The following is a 7826-nucleotide window of genomic DNA, read 5'->3' on the forward strand; positions in this document are numbered from 1 at the left end:
GAAGAAGCAAAAGACAAGGAAAAGGAAGAGAAAAAGTTTTGAATTATGCAGAACTTATCAGAAAAAAAATACATTGAAATTTCTTAACAAATACACATAAATTTCTTAGTTTTTACATCAAAATTTTGCTACAAAAGTATAAAAATGTCTTCTTTAATGTTGTATTTGTTCTTCTTCTTTTTTTCTTTATTTCTTTTAGTTGAATGAATGTAGGTTTACATTGTTTTTATTCTTATTAAAAGAATAAAACAAAAAAAGTTTGAAAAGATAAAATAAGAAGAAAAAATGAATAAGAAAAAAAAAAGAAGATAATGATGAAAAAAAGAAGAAGAAGCATATGTAAGATCTGGAGTAATTTATCATAGCCTAACGCAAGTAGTTATGGAATGATTAACATTTTAGTACTACGACATCTCATTAGCAAGTTATTGTGCAGGAATAAACGGATAAATTGTGTACTTTTTAGTCGGGTTGTAGATAATATTCTCCCTCACCTTAAAGAATGAAGGGTTGAACTCCTCATCATTGTACTAAGTTTTGAATTATGTATAACTTATTAGAATAAAAATACACCGAAATTTTTTAATAAATACACATAATTTTTTTAGTTTTTACACCGAAATTACTCAATGATTGCGACACGCAAATGAGCACACAAACAAGACTGGATCATGAACAAAAACACATCTAAATTAATTTTGGATCAGACAATGTCATTAATATGACAAAAATCCAACGATAATGATAATAATAACGACGATAACGATAAAGAAGATGACGATGACGATATAATGATAACGATGATGATGATGGAAAATGAGGAAGAGGAAAACAAATGAAAAGAATAAATCAAATGAAAAAAGGGAATAGGAGGAGGAAAAAGTAGTGTTAGTGGTGGTGATGACGATATCGATAAAAAAAAGAGAAAAAAAAAAGAAAAGAAAAAACAACAACTGACATGTTAATAAGAAAAAAAAGAAAAAGAGAAGGAGGAGAAAGAGAAGAAAAAGAAAAAGGAGAATGAGAAGGAGAAGAAAATGAACGAAGAAGAAGGAGAATGAAAAGAAAACAAAGAAAGAGAAAGCGCGTAATTTAAAAAGTGGTTATAATAAATTTAGTTAGATTTAATTAAATATTTTACTTAAATATAAAGTTTTATTTTTTTACATATACACCGACCCTCGTAGAGTTTAAACAAATTAAATGTAAACTGCTATGAATTACACCGAATTATAAGAAAGAAAAAAAAAACAATAATACATAAACTATGAGACGTCAAAATAATTTACATGCAAAACAGATCAAGCATAAGCCGTTGTTGTATGCAACGGTTGATGCGTTGCTTAAAGCCATTTAAAATTCAATGCTTTAAGCCGTTCATATTAGCATTATTTGAGATGATAAAGGAATGGAAAACACTCAAAACAGTTGGAAATAATAAAATATCATTAAATGATATCCGTATTTTCTGTTTATTTTTAGTATATCAAGTGATGCACTAAGTATTATCATCACTATTTATCCACTTCATTTTGAACTTGCTAATAACAGTGTTTATTTTCTATATATTGCAGCAATAGCATGATGATAATGACAATTGTTAATTTAATGACAAATGCTTTAAAAAATGAGAATATTAAAATTATTATGGTGAAAAAAATAGAATATTAAAAAATAAATATTAAAATATTTATTTATTTTAAAATATTTATCCAAAAAGAAAAGACTAACATAAATATTCACATAGAAAAATAAAAACTGTGAGATATTACAAAATGATAATAAGGAATAATGAAGTATTCATATATATAATATATATAACTATTTTTTAAATTAATTATCTGAAACATAAACAATAATATACATTAAAATAAAAATAAATCTTAACAGTGTTTAAAATTATATGTATTATTTTGAATTAAATGGACACATTAGTGATATTTTATAATTTCCAACTATCTTCTATTCCTTCTTCATCTCAAATGATATCAACATGAACGGCCTCAAGCATTGAATTTTGAATTATTTTAAGCAGTGCATAAACCGTTGCATATAACCATGGTTTATGCTTTATCATTTTTGTATGTAAATTGTTTTGACATCTCGCGGTTTGCGTTTTTATTTTTATTTTTATTATTATTATTATTATTATTATTTTGCATATAATTCGCTGCAATTCATAGCGGTGATTTACATGTAATTTTTTAAAATCCTACAACCTGTAATAATTTACATAAAATACGTACATGATTCAAATGTAATCAATCTTAACTTCAATTATTGTATACATAAAGTACATATTTGGGTAATATTAAAATAAGATTATTTTATTAATGTCATTTACCCTCAAATTTGATTATAACACACACATTTACCACCACCATATACAAAGTGTCCAAGTTCTTAAAGGAATTTTGTGTCAAAACTCAAAATTGTGTTTTGGAAGGATGAATTTTTAGGGTTTAAATCTACTTACCATTTGATTTTATCGTGTGTATATGGAACAGCTTCTAAATTAACGACATTGGTGTATTATTAATAAAAAAAATTCAAATTCTCTCAAATAAAACTGATAGTCAAGTACGGAAATGCCTTTTCGGAAGTGACTATCCATCACTCCACATTTTTTTAAGAAAAAATTTAGGGGATGAACATTTATTTATGTATTTATGTTTTTGTCTTATTTTTTAATCAATACTAGCTATTTTTTTTTTTTTTACACTAAAAGTGTTGATTTTCTAACGTTCATCTTTTCTTAATTATGAAATTTGTTATTTTTTTTAAAGAATTTAAATTTAGATTTTACTGACTTGAGTTTGGTCAATAATAATATGTAATTTTACTTTTTTTTTAATTATAAATCTTAAAAATAAAAAGTTTTTCATAAATATTAAATAACATATATAAATTTAAAAATAAAACTAAAAATTGAAAAAAAAATGGATGCATGAGATGAAACCTCTTATATACGGGCATATATATATTTATTAATTATTATTATCATCAATAAAATTTGTGAAATAACTTTAGATTATAGAAAAAATTTCAGGTATTTTAAGAATATCTGTAATTCAGTAATTTTAACCGTTAATTTTAATTATAAAATATATATAATATATATTAATTAAAAATAATGACTAAAATTATTAAAATACTAATTTTTTAAAATACTTAAAAAGTTTCTTAGATTATATATGGAATTTCTACAAAAAAAAAATATAAGACTATCAATTACGCAACTATCAATATCCCATGCATATTTCATTTGAGAAAATACAGAGAAATAAGTTTTAATTATTTAATATTAGTTAAATTTAAAAAAATTTAAAATTAAAAAATTATGATTTAAAATTTAAAAAATGATTATCGAAAAAATTGGCTTTTATTTTCACTCACAAAACGTACAATATACATCACAAGACGACGAAATGCGTGTTTTGCAAATTAAAAAACAAGTACAATATAATTAATTAAGCGCCATGCATGGCATGTCATTATCATCCTAACTAAAAGTACATACTAGAGACTAGCTAGACAGCAATCATGATATATATTTTGCACTACTGTGTATGCTCTTAGAAATAATAATAATAAATTAATAATAATAAAGGTTTAATTATTTTATTAATTTTTACAATTTTATTTTATTATATTTATAATTAAATTTTATAGAATTTTAATTAAATTGTTATATTATTTTTAATTTAATAATTAAATTTTTTTTATGTTAAAAATGTTAAAATTAATAAAATATTTATTCTAAAAAATATATATACTCAAAGATCTAATTTAATTGTGAGTATTTTTAATTTGTAAAAAATATTTCGTTAATTTTAATATTTTTTTATATTAATAAAGACCTAATTACAAAAATAAAAATAGTATAAAGACTAATAAAATATAAGAACTTAATTATAAATTTAGTAAAACTATAAAGACTAATAAAATAATTAAATCTAATTTAAAATTAATAAATTAATATTTTTAGTCAATATTAATTAATATTTTAAAATTATTTATTATATTAAATTTTAAATTTTAAATTCTAATTTTAAATCTTAAATCTAAAAAATACTTAAAAAATAATTTATAAAAATAATTATTTAATATTAACTAACTAAAAATTAATTTCACACAATAAAATAAAAAATTAATTACCATTAAATTTATAATTTTTATTATGTATAAATTTTATTACTTTGTTTTAGAATAATTAGACTTTCACTTTTTTATTTACCAAATTTTGTACTTTAGAATCTTAATCTAATAATTCATCATGCATGCATGCCACACAGAGACAGAGTTGAGACAGAACTGAATTAGAGCACCAGCATTATTGCTGTCACCACCAAGACTCATTCAAAAATTGCTGGCTGCAGTTACCATTCTTGTTATTATGAGTTCCTGATCAGTATTGTAGTTTCATCCGAATTCTTCGTGTGGTTGATGTTGAAGGACCAAATGCAATATTCAGACAATGTAATCATTAAACCATTATTACTCCCATATCTTTTCATTTGTTTAGGCTATTAGCTCGGTTTCTATAACAATTTAATTAATCGCAATTTTCTAGAAATAAAACCCTAGCTAGAACCACTTTTTTGTACAGTTGCATAGACTTTTTCCCCCTCCCTTTAACTTGTTTACTAGGTGGTTAAAATGGACAAAATATGGTGGACCAGTCTATTTATTAATTTAAATAAGTGAGTTTTGTATTTTAAATTAAATTCGTTTAAATTTTGGATCAAATAAAATGAATTTGATTAACAAAAAAAAGTGAATTAAATGGATCAGTCTGCAAAAAAAAACACGCGATCCAATTTTTATATATTTAAAAAAAAAAGAAACATTTTTGACTAATATTTTTTAAAATCTGACTCAAAAATTCAATTTATCAACTAACAAAATTTGATAGTTTAAGATTTTTTATCTAAAAATAAATTTGTTGTCAAACTCAACATTTATACCAGAAAATGTTAAAGAACCCTCGTTATTAGATCAACTTGACCCATTTATACCAGAAACCTTACCTTTTTAATATGGAGATAAAAATGGTGTTTTAATTAAATATTGATATTTAAAGTGTATTACAGTATCGTGGAAGTACAAAAAAAATGTCCAACACGCATCCTACGTATTACTAAGATGATGGCACGTGTCCAATACACACCCTATGTTTTGACTCTCCACCTACAAAATCTATATATATATATAAAACTACACCAAATAATTTTATTTTCAATAAAAACACTAATATTTTTTTTATATAAAAAAAAAATTAGCCATAAACCCCACCATTTTTATATACTGACTTATCATAAAAACGGTATATACAGTCACACAGCTTACAGCTAGATGCATGACTTAATTGTCTACTGTTTAAAAAATTTGTGCAGAAAATGAATAATTAAGGACAAGCTAAGCGGCATAGCATGATGGTAGACTAGATAGTACTGTATAAAAAAGTGGTAGAGAGTAATCATGATATACATCTATGGCAGTATGTACTATAAATTCTCTTTCAGAAACAAATAACAATCATATCATGCATGCATGCCACACATGCTAATAATCTTATTCAGACCAAGTAGAACGCTCACATACATTGCTGCCACCAACCACCATCAGTAATTTCAAACTTTTTGGTGCAGTTACTAGTTATCTTGCATCCATCTATATAAAAATGGCGACGGATCAGCAACTTTTTTGTTTATGGTTTGTTGAATTTCTAAATTTTGTAAACCAATTAGTCCTGTTAGGTTGTCAACGTTTTTTTTTTCCTTTACCAACATAAATCTAACATTTATAAAGTTAGTATAAAATTTCATAGTTTATGTGTGTATATTGCTAATTTGTATATGTATTAATAAAATGTCAAGAATTTAATATATTAAATTTATTGACCCTTTATAATTTCTATAAGAAAAAAGAGTCTTCACACAATAATAATGTGCACTATTAAATTAAGGATAATGATAGGTAGATAAAAAAAACAGCCAGAACTTGTCTTATTTAGCATTAATTAATTATCGCAACAATTAATGAATGCTAAATAAGGCGAGTTATGGCTGTTTTTGGCTGATTTTTTTTTGTTACCAAACATTTCCGTAAATTAAAAGCTTATTTTGGAATTAAAAGTAGCTGTTTTAATTCTAAAATAGACTTTTTATTTTATCTAGGGTAAAGTATATTTTTTATTTCTGAAGTTTGACAAAAATTTATGGGTAATGCTAGGTAGACAAAAAAACAGCCAGAACTTGCCTTATTTAGCATTAATTAATTGTCGCAACAATTAATGAATGTTAAATAAGGCAAGTTATGACTGTTTTTGGCTTATTTTCTTTGGTTATCAAACATTTTCGAAAATTTTAAAAATATTCCTAAGTTTTATTTTATTTCAATTTTGTTCCAAAAGTTTTCGATTTGCATTAAATATACCCTGACGGCTAATTTTTTAAAAAATTTAAGACGAATTCAACAACAATTTTATAAGAATAACCTTCAACATAAGCAAATCAAGTATAATTTTCATGCATTGTTGTTAGATTGGTCTTAAATTTTTTGAAAATTTAGCCATCTAAGATATGTTTGATGCAAATCAAAAATTTTTGGGACAAAATTAAAACAAAATAAAACTTAAGGATATTTCTAAAACTTTTACCAAATTTCAAAGACAAAAAATATACTTTACCTTTTTATCTAAAAGTGAAATGGACTTTCTGAAGGAGTTCTGCTTAACTTACATCACAGGGCAGCTACACAGAATGCAAAATTTCTACCGTTATCTATTGGAATTGTTGTAGTGACAGTGTTAATACTAATAGATCCTTAAATAATTTAATTATTCACTATTACATAATTTATAGGCTAATAAATTTGAGTTGATCGTATAATTAATTCGTTTGTCTGTTTAAATTAATATTAAAAATTTAAATTTTATTTTATCTATATATACAATAACTCATTGAATGCCAACAAATATTTAAATAAAAATTTATATTCATAACATATTAATTTTTAACTTGTTGGACTAAAGAATATTGTAAAAAAAAAAAAAAAGAAAAAAAAAACTAACGCACCAAATTAACAGGGTGACAACTCATAAAAAACAAATATTATTTGATATGTATATTAGATCGAAGTCTATTTTACTTTCTACACAACTCTTTCTGGAACCAGGATAGAGTTTATCTCAATATAGATGGCATGACTTGTTATGACACAATATGACATATATCTTATATGGTACATATGAATTAAATACAAATCTTACACGATTATAAATTCACTCATCCATACGTATGGATTAATTAATAGATATGTAATGATAATGTAATATGTTTCATACTATTAATTGGTTGACATTTTAAGAAAGAAAATCCTACTTTATACTTATATATATGTACGACGGATTTAAATAATTAAGAACTAAATTATAAACTTAGCTTTGTGTATTATTTTATTTTATTTTTTGACGAATTGATTTTCATTTTTTGTTTATTGTACCACGATAATGAAACAAAAAGAAAAAACGTGGTTGCAAAGAGAAAGAAAATAAATGAGTAAGGTCAGAACATTAACCTTTGTATGTTGTTATCCCTGTAAACGGAGCAGGATACTGAAGTATGAACACATATCTACTGCGTGCTTAAATGTGTATCTATCTGCTCTACTTAATTAATTAATTAAATAATGCAGTGGCACTTATTAAAGTACATTAATGTTACGCGTAATTGCCTAACCGTATTAGTTACTTCACGTGAACGGTGAATTTTGGATTTGGTTCTTTTCTATTCTATATATATATGTAGTCTATATGATTAGGG

This window comes from Arachis hypogaea, chromosome 3, assembly GCF_003086295.3.
Source record: "Arachis hypogaea cultivar Tifrunner chromosome 3, arahy.Tifrunner.gnm2.J5K5, whole genome shotgun sequence".
NCBI classification, from domain to species: domain Eukaryota; kingdom Viridiplantae; phylum Streptophyta; class Magnoliopsida; order Fabales; family Fabaceae; genus Arachis; species Arachis hypogaea.